At 40.6% G+C, this 17422-nt stretch overlaps 1 pseudogene across 1 annotated transcript; it reads left to right on the top strand.

Annotated features, from left to right (window-relative positions):
• Positions 1-862: 862 nt before the first annotated feature.
• On the top strand, positions 863-15510 carry LOC118938496 (uncharacterized; annotated as a pseudogene). The gene is made up of 2 exons (XR_016485549.1): positions 863-1225; positions 13182-15510. The product of XR_016485549.1 is annotated as an uncharacterized LOC118938496 (transcript).
• The last annotated feature ends 1912 nt before the right edge of the window (positions 15511-17422 follow it).

The raw sequence follows: 17422 nt of genomic DNA on the forward strand, positions 1-17422 counted from the left end.
ATGAAACAAGTTACCCGATGGTTGTACGATACTTTTCTCATCAATCATCTTAAATACCATACTTAAAAACTGGAAATCAACAAATCCTTACCTATGATGTTAACTACAACAGAAATAACTTAAAATGTATAACTTTACATTAAACCAATCGTTTGCACTCATGACTTGAGTGATTAAAGTAAACCAACGTTTTGGAAAGACATAATGCCATCTAACCAATCAAAGAATGTTAGCTATATGCAGTTATCTTAGACAGCCAGCTAACGTTTGCTATTTAGCCAACTAGCTATTAGCCTAAACAGCATAACCAACCAGCACGGTTATGGTCAGCAGAGACCAACTAACGGAGACCAGTTAGAACCCAACTAACAGTAAGTCAAGGTGTAAAAAGTTACAAAACTCCCGTAGTCGAATTCACAGAAAACTTGCTGAAAAGTAGTGATGGGGAAACAAAGCTTTCTGAAGTATTGGCTCTTTCCAGATAATAATTTAAAAATAAATAAATAGGTTCATTACTCAAGGCTTTGAGCGACACAGAATTTAGAACAGCCACATTTTTAAAGATGACCTCCCACACGGTAGCAGCGTAGCCTTCATGTCTTCTACGAAACCACGGGCCTCGATCGAGAGCATCAAGTCCATGCTGCATTGTGGGTAAACGGTGACTGGCTGACTGATTTATAAATAATAATGAGTAGTTATTTATGGCGCAAGGTGATTTGTAAATTAGTCAGTCAGCAGCCACCGGCTGCAATGTCGAACGAGCCCAAATTAATCAATACCAAACCAATCAGGTGTTCCACGAAATGATTCTTCAGACGTCATTGATCACGTGCTGCTGATAAAGGGACTCTGCTTTGAATTATACCGCTTAGCGACTTTAGTACATGCCTCATAGCTCCAGTCACAAACTTAACCCCGTCCCTGATGATGAAGAAGAGGTGGTCTGCCTGCTGGATGGAGAAAGACGCTCTCGTGGAAGAGGAGGCTGTTACAATACAAAAACAAGTAGAGGTTGAGGCTGTTATCGTGAAAGAAGAGAAAGAGGTCTCAGTTAAAGAAGAGGAAGACTCGTTCAGAGTCAAAGTGAAAGAAGTGGAGGGGGAGGTGACTGTGTCATCGAAAAATGTAGAAGAGGAGGAAACTGGATATCTGGGCCCGGTTTCCCAAGCGCATCTTAAGGCGTCCGATGGTTCTAACGATGAACGGGCCCTGATTAACACTAGTAAGTACTGTCTTAAAAACAGAAGCACAAACTCTGCGGTTGTTGAACTGATGTGTGGTGTTAAAGGGGAAATTTGCAATTGCTACATCCATAGGCATATAACACATGCCTTATGAGCTTAGTTCAACTGTTTACCACATCAGAACCCCAAATAAGCTTTTTTTGCTCCAATGTTTAGAAACAATGTAAATCAACACTGTATAGCCTCAACATGGTTGAAACTATAATGTTGATATCATGGATGGTCAGTCCTTGCATCCATAGGTCTGTCTATGAATTTGAGAGTAGTTACATTTCTCCAGCCCCATCCTTCATCTTATTACCAAAATAGTGGTGTAATTACAGCTTTGTTATTGGTTGAACTGCAGATTGGTTGATTGAATGTTGTGTGTCTTTTTTAAAGGGGCCACCTAGTTTTTCAACAAACAAAATGGCTGCCTAGGGACCTGAGCTGTGTTAGAATACTCATACTAACTGTACTATTTGATGTTAATTGAGTATATAGTGTGCTTATTGGTCATAGTATGATGTAGTTAGTATGCCAAAAGTTCCTGGATGTCGTACTAAATTCACCAAAATATGAAATATACACGCAGTACTTTACGGCCCATAATGCAATTCTTTGGGAAATGGGCGTGACTTCACATCAATTTCAGATTTGAAGAAAATGGAGGAAAATATTCAGCCAAAGTCCAACGAGAGCGGATACAAATGAACTGCTTTAAAAACCTGTTGGTACTAGGGTGCAGTATTTTCATTTTTGGAAAAATAACGTTCCCAAATGAAACAGGATATTTTGTCAGGACAAGATGCTAGAATATGCATATAATTGACAGCTTAGGATGGAACACACTCTAAAGTTTCCAAAACTGTAAAAAATATTGTCTGAGTATAACAGAACTGATGTTACAGGCGAAAGCCTGAGAAAAATCTAATCTGGAAGTGACTCATCTTTTGAAAGCCCTGCGTTCCAATGTGTCCCTATTGAGCTGTGAATGCCCTATCAACCAGATTACGCTTTCTACGTATTCCCCAAGGTGTCTACAGCATTGTGACATAGTTTTACGCATTTATATTGAAAAATACCCGTAGGCGGCTTCATTGCGCAAGTGGTCACCTGACGCTCCCTGAGAAATTCTCGCATAAAATACAGAGGTAGCCATTTTTCCAATCGCTTCTACTGAGAAACCAATTGTCCCGGTTGATATATTATCGAATAGATATTTGAAAAACACTGAGGATTGATTATAAACAACGTTTGCCATGTTTCTGTCGATATTATGGAGCTAATTTGGAATATTTTTCGGAGTTGTCATGACTGCAATTTCCGGTCGATTTCTCAGCCAAACGTGAAGAACAAACGGAGCTATTTCGCCTACAAAAATAATCCTTTGGGAAAAAATGAACTTTGGCTCTCTACCTGGGAGTCTCGTGAGTGAAAACATCCGAAGTTCATCAAAGGTAAACGATTTAATTTGATTTATTTTCTGATTTCCGTGACAAGGTTGCCTGCTGCTAGCAAGGCATAATGCTATGCTAGGCTATCGATAAACTTACACAAAGGCTTGTCTAGCTTTGGCTGTAAAGCATATTTTGAAAATCTGAGATGACAGGGTGATAAACGAAAGGCTAAGCTGTGTTCCAATATATTTCACTTGTGATTTTCATGAATAGGAATATTTTCTAGGAAGATTTATGTCCGTTGTGTTATGCTAATTAGTGTCAGATGATAACGGTCCCGTTCACGGGCTGTGGTGTCACTAGAGGTTAAATAATTATGACAAATGTTGAGCAATGTAATAAAGTACTTGCCAGTATAGTAACTATATTCTAACTAACTACCAAATGTTTATTAAATTGATTGGAGAGCAGAATAACTGATGGATTTAATAACACTCAACACCCGTTGAATATGGCCGGTGTCAGTAAACATCTGCAAAAAATGCTCAAATGAAATTGTTGCCAGCAGCACAGTTAGTCACCAACGCTCTGGATAACATGAAAACAGACTAACCAGCTCTGCTAGGGCAAATAAAATGGTACGAGTGAGGTTTTCTCTGATTTGTGTCTAGCAAGCTATCCAACGTTAGCCAGTTAGCTTGGGTGCTTTACTGTCATTGTGAGGTCAGAACGCTTGGATCAACCCTACTCCTCAGCCATATAGTATTAGTTTACAAACAGTGGTGTTATACGAGCTTACGTTTTGGTTTCTGGTGGGGTAATACGGCTGAAACAGTTGAGGCATTTATAAGTTATATTCGTCAAGAATCAATGGTTATATAGTAAATGGGTCTTTCTATAATTGCCAGTGTAGATTTCCTGTAGGGGTCAAATTGTTAGAGCTGTTGAGAAGTCATTAGCTGTGTTAGAATACTCATACTAACTGTACTATTTGTGATGTTAATTGAGTATATAGTATGCTTATTGATCATAGTGTGATATAGTTAGTATGCCAAAAGTTCCCGGATGTCGTACTGGTTATATAGTAAATGGGTCTTTCTATAACTGCCAGTGTAGATTTCCTGTAGGGGTCAAATTGTTAGAGCTGTTGAGAAGTCATTAGCTGTGTTAGAATACTCATACTAACCGTACTATTTGTGATGTTAATTGAGTATATAGTATGCTTATTGGTCATAGAGTGATATAGTTAGTATGCCAAAAGTTCCCGGATGTCGTACTGGTTATATAGTAAATGGGTCTTTCTATAACTGCCAGTGTAGATTTCCTGTGGGGGTCAAATTGTTAGAGCTGTTGATAAGTCATTGTATAATATTCCAGCAATTATTTTCATGCCATTACATTAAAGGTGAAATATTCTCTTTTAGCAAGGTGTTGCTTAAATAATGTTAGCTGCTAATCGCTAGTTAGCGGGCTAGCTAGCTTGCTAAATGTATTAAGAGTCAGAGCAAACATAGCTAGCTAATACTGCCTGGTACCAGTGCTGGTGTAGGCCTAGATAAGCATGTTTGTGAAGCGGTATCTTATCAGAGAGGAGTAAGCGAAGTATGAAGATGTTGGTTAGCTAGCAGGCTACATGAAGTAAGAAAACAAAATGTAATGTAACATCTAATTAGGCTCAACTGGAAACACTGACCGACACTTTGGTTCCTACCATGTCTTATTCTGAGGTTTATTGTCAGACTACACTCATCAGGTGTATTGCTGCCACCTACTGTACGGGGTTGTAAAAATAACCAAAACGCAAAAAAAATGGGATTAACAAATCATACTAATTACGTAAAATAAAAAATAAACACTTCCCAAGTTCACTCCACTACCCTGAATTTCAAAGAAAAATGGTGCTATTCAGATCCCTACACAGGTTCAGGAACCTGGGAGGGGGGAACTTCTTCATTCAGTACTCCCTGTAACATTTTGTCTGAAGTCCTGGGGATCCAGAAATCTGTTTGCCGCCTTCACAATGATGTCTAGCTTCTTAGATGTCTTATTAGTTTATTATTAATGCAATTTATCACTGCAGCAGTGAGGGCAATGGAAACGCAATTTTAGAAACTGCTAGAACACTATGGTGGTCTGCTTGAAACATGTTGGTATTACAGACTCAGACAGGGGAAGAAAATGTAAGTGAAGACCCTTGCCAGTTGGTCAGCGCATGCTTGGAGTACACGTCCTGGTAATCCGTCTGGCCCTGCGGCTTTGTGAATGTTAACCTGTTCAAGGTCTTACTCACATCGGCTGTGGAGAGCGTGATCACAAAGTTGTCCAGAACAGCTGATGCTCTCATGCATGTTTCAGTGTTACTTACCTTATTTTGCTCGACCTGTAGGCTTGTGTCACTGGGCAGCTATTGGCTGTGCTTCCCTTTGTAGTCTGATGGCAAGCCTGCCACATCCGACGAGGGTTGGAGCCGATGTTCAAGGGGTATAGCAATCTCCCCAGGGTAGCAGTAATACATTGAGATTTGTCCACGAAGATTTGTTACCCCTCCCATAGTTGGCTCATTTTTGGGATTCATTGCTGATTCCTACCTGTAGCTCACTATGAAGTGTCTATTGATACAGGTAAAGGGCCCTGTTGGAGATTGCTGGTTGGTAGCTGAGTCGAGGGAGCAAGCAGAGTTGGACACGGCCATTTTTTATCCCACACAGTCTATAAGCAATTTCTAATAAGCAATTTCATAAATGCGTGCAGCTTCTGGTTGCTCCTCATGACACAACACAGAGCAGCAAATATTCTTTACATCATCAACATAGGAATCCCCCGTTTTTATTAAATAATTGAGAAACACAAATTACTTGAGGGAACCAGAGATCAAGATAGGATAACCATAAGAAGAAGAGAACTCTTCCTCTTCCCGCTGCTGCTGGCCTTCATAAATTCTGATGTTATGCTCCTGAAGTTTCCAGTAATAGACTAAAACAGCAGTCGGCAACGTTTTCCATTTGGAGTGAACATTTATCTAACCATTTCTACTGATCTGGTGCCAGTTATGATTTTCATATTCACATTTTACTGGAACAGTTACATTTTTAATGCATCTCAAAATCATTGTCTGTGATTAATATACATTCTATATAAATGAAAATTATGTCTAAATAATGTTTACTGCCATTGACAACTATGTAAAAATAGCCTACATTAAGCCAACAAATAAAAACATCTAGAAAATATCCAGATAAAAATAAATCACATTGGCTGTGCATGGCCTGTCTACATAGAACTTTAAACAGTGTATCAATTATCACCTAGGTCTGTCCGAAACGTGATGGCAACATTGTATGAAATAGTTTGGGACAGACACAGCTGTAAGCTATTTGTGAAAGGGATAAGAAGTAATCAGGTATTGTATGACATTTCCACTGGATCAGAGCAGAGCATAACATTTTTCCATGCATAAACTCCTCCATGCTAATGCAGCAACCGCTCGTTATACCATAGACCTACCGTAGGACCCATAACTTCACCTAACAACAACATAGACCTACAGAAAGGTGCCTATATTGGAGACCAAAAGTTGTCTGGCACACTGTTTAGGATTTCAACAACTTTAAAAACGTATTTCTTGCATACAATCATCGATGTTACTACTAATGGGAAAACAAGACAAAATATAACTATTGCTGTTCACTTGACTGTCCAGACAAATGTCAAATAATTCTCATTCATTACAGACATCATTGTTTGTACGACATAATGGCTACGCTGTTGGCATCTCCTTTTTACAGTGTATTTTTGCTGTTGTGGGCCTTAAACCAACTGTCCGACTTTTTGTTCACACAGGAGAGAGACTTAACTATCGTGGATCCTCTGGGGGGCCTCAACAACCTCATGATGCTGACGAGGCAGAGGCGAGTCTCTCCACTTCAAAACACCTCAAGAAACACCAGCAGAGACCCACAGGGAAGAAATCTCATTGCTGCTCTGACTGTGGGAAAGGTTGCAAATCTTCATCAGAACTTAAAATACACCAGAGAACACACACAGGAGAGAAACCTTATAGCTGTGGTCAATGTGGGAGGAGTTTTACCACATCTAGCGGTCTGACATTACACCAGAGAACACACACAGGAGAGAAACCTTATAGCTGTGATCAATGTGGGAGGTGTTTTGTTCAATCTAGCCATCTGACTGAACACCATAGAACACACACAGGAGAGAAACCTTATAGCTGTGATCAATGTGGGAGGAGTTTTGTTAAATCTAGCCATCTGACTGAACACCACAGAACACACACAGGAGAGAAGCCTTATAGCTGTGGTCAATGTGGCAGGACTTTTACTAGATCTAATGGTCTGACAATACACCAGAGAACACACACAGGAGAGAAATCTTACAGCTGTGATCAATGTGGGAGGAGTTTTGTTCAAGCTAGCAATCTGACTCAGCACCAGAGAACACACACAGGAGAGAAACCTTATAGATGTGATCAATGTGGGAGGAGTTTTACTACATCTAGCATTCTGACAGTACACCAGAGAACACACACAGGAGAGAAACCTTATAGCTGTGATCAATGTGGGAGGAGTTTTGTTCAAGCTAGCCATCTGACTCAACACCAGAGAACACACACATGAGAGAAACCTTATACTTGTGATTTATGTGGGAGGAGTTTTGTTCAAGCTAGCAATCTGACTCAACACCAGAGAACACACACAGGAGAGAAACCTTTTAGCTGTGATCAATGTGACAAGAGATACTCTGATAACAGATCTCTGATCAAACATCAGAAAATACATGCATGAAGAAGTTGTTTCATGATATCACTGAAATAATGTCACAATGTAGAATGTTTTAACATTGTAGTAGGAGTATTTTAATGATGTCACAATGTAGAATGTTTTAACATTGTAGTAGGAGTATTTTAATGATGTTCTACCTTATCGTTTGCCCTGTTCAATTGATTGTAGCATGATATGGATATTAGCCTCAGGGGGAAATCCAGGCTCTGAATTGAAATATTATTTAACAAAGTGAGTAACAAAAAAGAGCTGTGTTACCCTTACTGTGTTGGTGACCCACTTTAATCAAAATGCAGCACTTCAAAATGTAGCTAGCTGTTTTCTACTAGTTGAAAAAGCTGCTTGGTTAAAAAAATACATGTAATATAATAATTGTTGCAGATGAAAGCAGTATAATAAATTGGTCTATAATCAGTTTTATTAACAATCTGACATCACTCCAGTATTTCTTGACAACATTCAAGTGCTAATTGTCTTTATTCCACTACTGAAGAAGCATGTCTCAAATCACCTCATATTTCAAACATTCAGCCTGACAAAATATACATGTTTTATTATTCCATTCCTCACCATTAAGTGAAGTATTGCCAATACATATTAACAAAGGGGTGTACATTTGGTTTTGATATTTCATATTTACAATTTATTTAACATTTAGTAATCATAATTGTTTATGCAACCAGCTGACCATTTTTGGATACAATTACATTGACGTTGTTGCCCTGCTTTTAGAATATCAGGATTCATTCTCAGATGTGCTAACCCAAATGCATGACATTGAGGACTTGGCCCCAATCCAACAACATGCCTATCGATTGAACCCTGAAAAGAGAGAGAGAAGTAAGGTGGAAAGTTACTACGGATATTGCAGGAGTAGGTTGCTGATTGTCTCAAAGGTGGGCAGTCAGCAAGTTTTGCGTTTAGCAAGCGCTTTGCCATGGATTACAATTTATTTTGTTCCAAGGGGTCGAGAGTTCTAGAACTTAGTTAGTTTTAGGAAGACGAGAGTTCTAGAGGCTTGTGGGTGAAAAAATATAGGATCTATTTGTTGTCATAAGGGGGAAAATGTTACATTCTTTGGTTTTTCCATTTATGTTTTGAGGTTGGACTTTTGCACGTATAGCTTGTTAGCACGTATAGCTCGTTAGCACGTATAGCTCGTTAGCACGTATAGCTCGTTAACACGTATAGCTTGTTAGCACGTATAGCTCGTTAACACGTATAGCTCGTTAGCACGTATAGCTCGTTAGTACGTATAGCTCGTATAGCTCGTTAGCACGTATAGCTTGTTAACACGTATAGCTCGTTAACACGTATAGCTAACTGAATAATTGAATAAACCACATTTTGGCTATGATGAAAGATATGCCTAGAAGTATGGTTCAATGCAAAAGTTTGTTTTAAACTCTCACTCATTAAACACGAATCAATCAACACATACTTCTCTTTGAGGTGCATTACCACCATCAACTGGACTGAAGTGTGGACCTCAGTTCATCTTTCAAACACCCACGTGGGTATATACCAAGACCGTCATGAAGAGGGCACAACAAAACCTTTTCCCCCTCAAGAGACTGAAAAGATTTGGCATGGGTCCTCAGATCCTCAAAAGGCAATGCAACAGCACCATCGAGAGCATCCTAACTGGCTGCATCGCCGTCTGGTATGGCATCTGCTCGGCATCTGACCGCTACAGAGGGTAGTGCGAACGGCCCAGTTCATCACTGTGGCCAAGCTTCCTGCCATCCAGGACATATATAGTAGGCAGTGTCAGAGGAAAGCCTTCAATGCAGCAGCCATTTTTTGGGGTTCCCTTCCCCAGATCTGTGCCTTGATACAATCCTGTCTCGGCGCTCTAAGGACAATTCCTTCGACCTCATTGCTTGGTTTTTGCTCTGGCATGCACTGTCAGCTCTGGGACCTTATATATAGACAGGTGTGTGCCTTCCAAATCATGTCCAATCAATTGAATTTACCACAGGTGGACTCCGAACAGGTTGTAGATACATCTCAAGGATGATTAATGGAAACAGGATGCACCTGAAAGCAATTTCGAGTCTCATAGCAAAGGGTCTGAATACGTATGGAAATAAGTTATTTCATATTGTTTTTACCTGTTTTCACTTTTTCATTATTGTGTGTCGATTAATGAGGATTCTATTTGTTTAAATCCATTTGAAAATAAAGCTGTATAACGTAACAAAATGTGGAAAAAGGGAAGGGGGTCTGAACTTTCTGAATAAACTATGTTTTATTTCATTTTAAAATGTTTTACACTTTATTTAACTTCCAATCAAGGCCGGTTGTGACACAGCCTGGACTCGAACCGGGGTGTCTGTAGTGATGCCTCAAGCACTGAGATGCAATGTCTTAGACCGCTGCGCCACTCAGGAGCCCCAAAATCATGTTCTAGTACTGTCCCCACCTAACATAAATCTTGGTCCACCAAGAGTCATCTGTTATTTCTACAAATCGATTGGTTGAAATGTTGTGTATTTTTCCAAATACAGACACAACCCATGTGTTTTAATAAAATCAACTATATGTACTGAACTGGTCTGATGCTTTAAGCACGTTGTTTGATCAAATAATTAAGACACACAAATGACTCGAGGGAGCCAGAGATCAAGATAATCTAACCAGAAGGAGAAAAAGAGAGCGATTTTCCTTTTTTCAGGACATTTTGAATGACAACACATTACAGAGTAGCCTAGTGGGATTATTCACAAAATTATCTGGTGATCAGGTTATGAAATGTCATGACAAAGACATTTTAGTTTCCATGTTTCACCTGAAATATTAAATGATTTATAGTCCTCGGTCTATGTTGTTGTTAGGTGAAGTTAGGGGTCCTACAGTAGGTCTATGTTGTTAGGTGAAGGTATGGGTCCTACAGTAGGTCTATGTTGTTGTTAGGTGAAGTTAGGGGTCCTACAGTAGGTCTATGTTGTTGTTAGGTGAAGTTATGGGTCCTACAGTAGGTGTATGTTATTGTTAGGTGAAGTTATGGGTCCTACAGTAGGTCTATGTTGTTATTAGGTGAAGTTATGGGTCCTACAGTAGGTCTATGTTGTTGTTAGGTGAAGTCATGGGTCCTACAGTAGGTCTATGTTGTTGTTAGGTGAAGTTATGGGTCCTACAGTAGGTCTATGTTGTTGTCTATGTTGTTGTTAGGTGAAGTTATGGGTCCTACAGTAGGTCTATGTTGTTGTCTATGTTGTTGTTAGGTGAAGTCATGGGTCCTACAGTAGGTGTATGTTGTTGTTAGGTGAAGTTAGGGGTCCTACAGTAGGTCTATGTTGTTAGGTGAAGGTATGGGTCCTACAGTAGGTCTATGTTGTTATTAGGTGAAGTTATGGGTCCTACAGTAGGTCTATGTTGTTGTTAGGTGAAGTCATGGGTCCTACAATAGGTCTATGTTGTTGTTAGGTGAAGTTATGGGTCCTACAGTAGGTCTATGTTATTGTTAGGTGAAGTTATGGGTCCTACAGTAGGTCTATGTTGTTGTAAGGTGAAGTTATGGGTCCTACAGTAGGTCTATGTTATTGTTAGGTGAAGTTATGGGTCCTACAGTAGGTCTATGTTGTTGTAAGGTGAAGTTATGGGTCCTACAGTAGGTCTATGTTATTGCTAGGTGAAGTTATGGGTCCTACAGTAGGTCTATGTTATTGCTAGGTGAAGTTATGGGTCCTACAGTAGGTTTATGTTATTGCTAGGTGAAGTTATGGGTCCTACAGCAGGTCTATGTTGTTGTTAGGTGAAGTTATGGGTCCTACAGTAGGTCTATGTTGTTGTTAGGTGAAGTTATGGGCCAATTTGGCAAACACTTAGTTTACAAACCCTCATTGTCAGGCTGATGGAAAAGCTAAAGAGCATTTTACTGGTTGAAGTGTTTAAGTATGAAGCAGTTGATTTGAGACTTCCACAAACATTACACTAAGCAGGAGATTCAAGCAAGCCTTACAATTATATTCCAAAAATAGTGTGAAAGGCACTCATATTCCACCTGTAAATGGAGGCTATTTTTGCTGTCAGCCTATGAGAACTCCCCTGAGTTTTCCCCCACGGTGGTGAATTAGTGAATAGACACAGAGCTTAATGTGAGTTTCCTTCAGTAGCACTCCTGATCTGCGATGATAGTGAGCTGTAATATTCAGAATACATTGTGAAAAACTAAAATCTTGGCTCACCATTTTTTGCTCCAACCAGATATACTACATCCATAACTAGTGGTTTCCTCATTACCAGATATACTACATCCATAACTAGTGGTTTCCTCATTACCAGATATACTACATCCATAACTAGTAGTTTCCTCATTACCAGATATACTACATCCATAACTAGTGGTTTCCTCATTAGCAGATATACTACATCCATAACTAGTGGTTTCCTCATTACCAGATATACTACATCCATAACTAGTGGTTTCCTCATTACCAGATATACTACATCCATAACTAGTAGTTTCCTCATTACCAGATATACTACATCCATAACTAGTGGTTTCCTCATTAGCAGATATACTACATCCATAACTAGTGGTTTCCTCATTACCAGATATACTACATCCATAACTAGCAGTTTCCTCATTACCAGATATACTACATCCATAACTAGCAGTTTCCTCATTAGCAGATATACTACATTCATAACTAGTGGTTTCCTCATTACCAGTGTCACGGTGCTGACTTTTGCCTAATACCTGCAGCAAATGCCTCTACCCCGTCTTCTGGCTGGGCAGAGTACTTTAGGATTTTAGTTACTGCGGTGTAACAAGGGCCTAGGCGTGCGGCAAGTTTCTGGAGCTGTGGCTAAACCACACTTTCACACTGACACTGCCCTGCTGCTTGCACCGGCCGCTTACTCGGGGACTGTAGATTGCTTACACTGAGTGCTTACTCGGGGACTGTAGATTGCTTACACTGAGTGCTTACTCGGGGACTGTAGATTGCTTACACTGAGTGCTTACTCGGGGACTGTAGATTGCTGACACTGAGTGCTTACTCGGGGACTGTAGATTGCTTACACTGAGTGCTTACACTGGGACGGTAGATTGCTTATTACGTCATCTTAGACCTGTGTCTAAATGGAAGCTTCTTATTCTAAATCTAGGTCATGCACTACTAACTCCCATTCTGCTGCTTCCGTGTTACTGTTGGCTGATTCTACTTAATGATACCAGCTGGTTGTTTCTACCACTTGAGGCGGCGTAGGTGGCATGTCAAGCGTCAGCTGGGAGAAGTCTATGATAGGTATCTCCTCTGCTTCCCTATGTTGTCCAGTTTCTGCAGGTGTGGTCCATGGTTCCATGAGGTCCCGTGAATGCCCTGTGTTGCTGTCCCCATTGCTTGATGGAGTGGGCAGATTATTTTCATCTCTTGTCACACCAGATATACGACATCCATAACTAGTGGTTTCCTCATTAGCATGGAGGAGTTTATGCAATCAAATTGCCCTCGTGCCGCACAAACACAAAGGGGCCTGTATTGTAGACCAAAAGTCTTCTACCACACTGCTTAGAGTTTCAACAACATGAATAACTTATTTCTAGTCTACAATCTTAGATGTTACTACTAATGTGAAAACAAGACAAAATATGACTTCTTGCTCATTTTAAGACAATAATTTTAACATTCATTACAGACATCAATTGTTGTACAACATCATGGCTATGCTGTTTGGCATCAACTTTTACACTGGATTACCGCTGTTGTGGGCCTTTAATCAACTGTCTGACTTTGTTGTTCACACAGGAGAGAGACGTGACTATCGTGGATCCTCTGGGGAGCCGCAACAACCTCATGATGCTGAGGAGACAGAGAAGAGTCTCTCCAGATCAGAACACCTCAATAAACACCCGCAGAGACCCACAAGGAAGAGAACTCACTGCTGCTCTGACTGTGGGAAGAGATTCACATCATCAGGCATTAAAATTCATCAGAGAACACACACAGGAGAGAAATCTTATAGCTGTGGTCAATGTTGGAGGAGTTTTACAACATTAATCTCTCTGAAAGTACACCAGAGAACACACACAAGAGAGAAACGTTATAGCTGTGATCATTGTGGGAAGAGTTTTGTTTATGCTTGCCATCTGACTCAACACCAGAGAACACACACAGGAGAGAAACCTTATAGCTGTGATCAATGTGGGAAGAGATTTGCTACATCTGGCCACCTGACTCTACACCAGAGAACACACACAGGAGAGAAACCTTATAGCTGTGGTCAATGTGGGAGGAGATTTGCTACATCTGGCCACCTGACTCTACACCAGAGAACACACACTGGAGAGAAACCTTATAGCTGTGGTCAATGTGGGAGGAGTTTTGCTACATCTGGCTACCTGACTCTACACCAGAGAACACACACAGCTGTGGTCAATGTGGGAGGAGTTTTAGTCGCTCTGGAGATCTGACAGTGCACAAGAGAACACACTCAGGAGAGAAATCTTATAGCTGTGATCAATGTGGGAAGAGCTTTACTTCATCTGGCAATCTGACTCGACACCAGAGAACACACACAGGAGAGAAATCTTATAGCTATGGTCAATGTTGTAGGAGTTTTACAACATTAATCTCTATGAAAGTACACCAGAGAACACACACAGGAGAGAAACCTTATAGCTGTGATCAATGTGGGAAGAGTTTTAGTCGATCTGGAGATCTGACAGTGCACAAGAGAATACACACAGGAGAGAAACCTTATAGCTGTGGTCAATGTGGGAGGAGTTTTAGTCGATCTGGAGATCTGACAGTGCACAAGAGAATACACACAGGAGAGAAACCTTATAGCTGTGATCAATGAGGGAAGAGTTTTGTTCAATCTGGCCATCTGACTCAACACCAGAGAACACACAGGATTGAAATCTCATAGCTGTGACCAGAGATCATCTGATAAGAGATCTCTGATCAAAAGATTAGAAAATACATACATGAAGTAGTTGTTTCATGATTTCAATGAATTAATGTCACAATGTAGAATTTTTTAACATTGTAGTAGGAGTATTGTAATGATTTCACAATGTAGAAGCCTAACTTCACTTATGAATTGATATCAACATGTTATGGATATTAGCCTAATGGGGAAAAATCCAGGCTCTGAAATGGAACCCCCGGACAGGGCCAAACAGGAAGGATATAACCCCACCCACTTTGCCAAAGCACAGCCCCCACACCGCTAGAGGGATATCTTCAACCACCAACTTACCATCCTGAGACAAGGCTGAGTAAAGCCCACAAAGATCTCCGCCACGGCACAACCCAAGGGGGAGCGCCAACCCAGACAGGAAGATCACGTCAGTGACTCAACCCACTCAAGTGATGCACCCCTCCTAGGGACGGCATGAAAGAGCACCAGTTTGCCAGTGACCCAGCCCCTGTAATATAGGGTTAGAGGCAGAGAATCCCAGTGGAGAGAGGGGAACCGGCCAGGCAGAGACAGCAAGGACGGTTCGTTGCTCCAGAGCCTTTCCGTTTACCTTCACACTCCTGGGCCAGACTACACTCAATCATATGACCTACTGAAGAGATGAGTCTTCAGTAAAGACTTAAAGGTTGAGACCGAGTCTGCGTCTCTCACATGGATAGGCAAACCATTCCATTCAAATGGAGATCTACAGGAGAAAGCCCTGCCTCCAGCTGTTTGCTTAGAAATTCTAGGGATAATTAGGAGTTGTGTTACACTTACCACGTTGGTGACCCACTTGAATCAAAATGCAACACTTCAAAATGTAGCGTGCTGTTTTCTACAAATTGTCCTCTAACCAGGGATGTACTCCCAGGGATGTACTCCCAGATTCCGTGTGGTTTTTGAGCTGTTAGTTTTAACAGGATGTGCAACCTCATCTCTCTCCTCTCTCACAATTTATTTTAGCATGATCTCGATGAGTGATGGCAAATAAGTGCTGCATTCCCTTGTTTAGCGACCCCTATATTTAATGCATCGCTCCCAAATGTAGCTGACTCTTCTGCAGGTTGTCCTCTAATCAGGGAGGTAAAATATATCTCCCATTTCCATGTGTTTTTTTTTTGTTGTGTCAGTTTCAACAGCACGTACAACTTAATTTCCCCTTTAATCGATTTCAGTGATTTATTGCATCTTGTCAAAACAACAGCGTTTTTGGTGCTTGTGCAGTTTATAAGGAGCTTGTTTTAAAAAATACAAGAAATATGATTATTGTGGCAGATGTTTGTCTATATAGCACATTTTATGTTTAGGTTTTCAATTTATCCCAAACTGTTTCTGCATATTGGTTATTGATTTGGAGACATTAAAACTGTGTTTTGACATTGGGGATATCACACCTAGCAAAATGTAATTGAAAAGACGTTGAAAATAAGACTATGTAACCGAATATTTCATATTTACATTTCATGTAACATTTAGTAATCATAATTATTTATGCAACCAACTGACAATTTTTGGGTACAATTATATTGACGTTGTTGCCCTGCTTTTAAAATATCAGGGTTAATTTTCCAGCCTGCTGAAGGTGTGGTGGAGTGGTAAACACCACCCCCTGCTCTACCAGGGGCTTGAGGTGGTCTCCCACAGCTCTGCTTGTGTCATGTTCTGTGGCCTTGCCGTTCCATTTCTTGACTGCCCCTGTAACACAGAAATAAATAAATTTAGTCATATTGTATAAAACATTAAAAGTAATCATTATGGAGCGTCTATGGCCTCAGTTACACCTGGCACCTAAATGTGACTTCTGTCATCCGATCACTCCAAGCTGCATTAGGTTCAGATCTACCAGGATTGGCCTTTGACAGTCTGGATGCAGTCAGGCCCCTGAATATAAATAAGCAATGTAAAGAGGTGGGTTGAATGAGTGGGGAAAAGTACATTCTACACAAATGACCATAATAGCAAAGAACAAATGTGTGTGCCTGAGACCTCCTGTCTCAGCCTCCAGTATTTATGCTGCAGTAGTTTATGTGTCGGGGGGTTAGGGTCAGTTTGTTATATCTGGAGTACTTCTCCTGTCCTATTCGGTGTCCTGTGTGAATTTAAGTGTGCTCTCTCTAATTCTCTCTTTCGGAGGACCTGGGCCCTAGGACCATGCCTCAGGACTACCTGACATGATGACTCCTTACTGTCCCCAGTCCACCTCGCCGTGCTGCTGCTCCAGTTTCAACTGTTCTGCCTTATTATTATTGGACCATGCTGGTCATTTATGAACATTTGAACATCTTGGCCATGTTCTGTTATAATCTCCACCCGGCACAGCCAGAAGAGGACTGGCCACCCCACATAGCCAGGTTTCTTCCTAGGTTTTGGCCTTTCTAGGGAGTTTTTCCTAGCCACCGTGCTTCTACACCTGCATTGCTTGCTGTTTGGGGTTTTAGGCTGGGTTTCTGTACAGCACTTTGAGATATCAGCTGATGTACGAAGGGCTTTATAAATACATTTGATTTGATTTTGATTTGGAATTAACTTTCATACATGTGACACAAATGACCTTCATAATATCAAAGAACAAATGCATGTGCCTGATGGGAAATTAACTTTCATACAGCCAAAAGGGGAAATTACACCAATATCAGTCGTCAATTTGCACTAATGTAAATAAACATGGATGATGGAACATATTCCCTTTTGCTGATGTGATGAACCACTAAGGGGACATAAATATTTACCATCTAAACCATGTGTGTCCTCTCACCTCTCTGGCTGTAGAAGTGTTCTTCCTAACCAGTCCCTCAACAGCTCTCTGACTGAGCTCCACCCTCACTGGGTCTTCAGAGGAGAGGAAGGCTGAGGAGGGTTGGAAGGATGAATGGATCAGTCACTCAATAAAGTGTAGAGCTGCTGTCTGACAAAATCACAATTTTAGTAGTTCATTAAAATAAATAAGGCTTTATGACTGCTGAACACCAACTATCAATCACTTAGATTGTGTAATTTCAGGTAGCGATACATCCATGGGACGTCCCTAGCCCATTGAAGTTTACATCTAAAATGGTTAAGTTAGGGATTAAGGTTAGGGTTT

This window comes from Oncorhynchus mykiss, chromosome 13 (genome assembly GCF_057628025.1).
Source record: "Oncorhynchus mykiss isolate SJ-2025 chromosome 13, ASM5762802v1, whole genome shotgun sequence".
Classification (NCBI taxonomy): Eukaryota; Metazoa; Chordata; class Actinopteri; order Salmoniformes; family Salmonidae; genus Oncorhynchus; species Oncorhynchus mykiss.